The sequence below is a fragment of the Bison bison genome, unplaced genomic scaffold, assembly GCF_000754665.1.
Source record: "Bison bison bison isolate TAMUID 2011002044 unplaced genomic scaffold, Bison_UMD1.0 scf7180017864063, whole genome shotgun sequence".
Lineage (NCBI taxonomy): Eukaryota > Metazoa > Chordata > Mammalia > Artiodactyla > Bovidae > Bison > Bison bison.
In genome coordinates this window covers 14,080,450-14,081,416 of record NW_011494635.1, presented here as the reverse complement: position 1 = coordinate 14,081,416, position 967 = coordinate 14,080,450, and positions in this window count along the sequence as shown.

The window sequence follows — 967 nt, the reverse complement described above, 5'->3', positions numbered from 1 at the left end:
TTCATCTTCAGGGGAGACTACCTTTGATAATCTCACCTGGGGTAAAAACTGAGACCTTGAGAAGTCTGAGTGGGAGTGACAGCCCTGGCAGGTGAGGGAGCCTGGAGAGAGAGAGAGATGGTAGAGGACAGAGGTCAGGAAGGGAGGTGCAGGGGGAGGGGTGTGCCCCTAGAGTGGTAGGAAGCTCAGCAGTGGCTCTGGACCTCATTTGGATCCTTATGGGGTGGACCACTAACTGCACATCTGGAAGCCCCCCAAAAGAGGATGGGAGTCAGCTGGGACAGAAAAGAAATATTCCAGAGGTGTCTGAATGAAGCAGCAGGCTGGACAGGCCACCCCCATGCTCTTTTGCAGGAAAGTGCTGGACTCTTTCTGAGCTTGTTTAAAGCTTGGCCAGGACACACCAGGCCAAAATGTGGGGAGAAGGGTAGAAATGGCTCAGCCCTGGGATCAAGGGTGAGATGATTTCTGGGCCGGGAACTAAGAGGCATGAAATCTAAGAGGGAAACTTCTCTGGCTGGGGAGCAAGAAGAAATGAATCTTAACTCAGTATCCAACTCTCATCAAAACCTAAGAGGTGTTTGAAAGGCAGAGGTTGGAAACAAGAATGCTTTCGTTTTAGGCAAGTCACGGACTGAACTAAGTGTGGCGGGTGCAGCGACTGCGTTCTGCCCGTCCGGGGCCCAGCAAGGGAAAAAGGTTTGAGACCCAGGCTGAGGTGAAACCGAGGTCAGGGGAAAGGCGGGAAGGACGGCCCGGGAGAGCAAAGAACATCAAGAGTAAAAGCTGGAAGGCGTCGAATTGAGCGGCAAGTGCAGGAACTGGGCATCAGCGCCGAGTGAGGCGGGCACTTGGGAGACGAAGATAGCGGAGACCAAGCCGGGGCTTAGTCCAGTGGCGACCTAGAGGCGGCGGCGGATTCTGAGCGCGGGGCCGCTGGCTCCTCTGGCTTCGGCCGGGCTCCCCC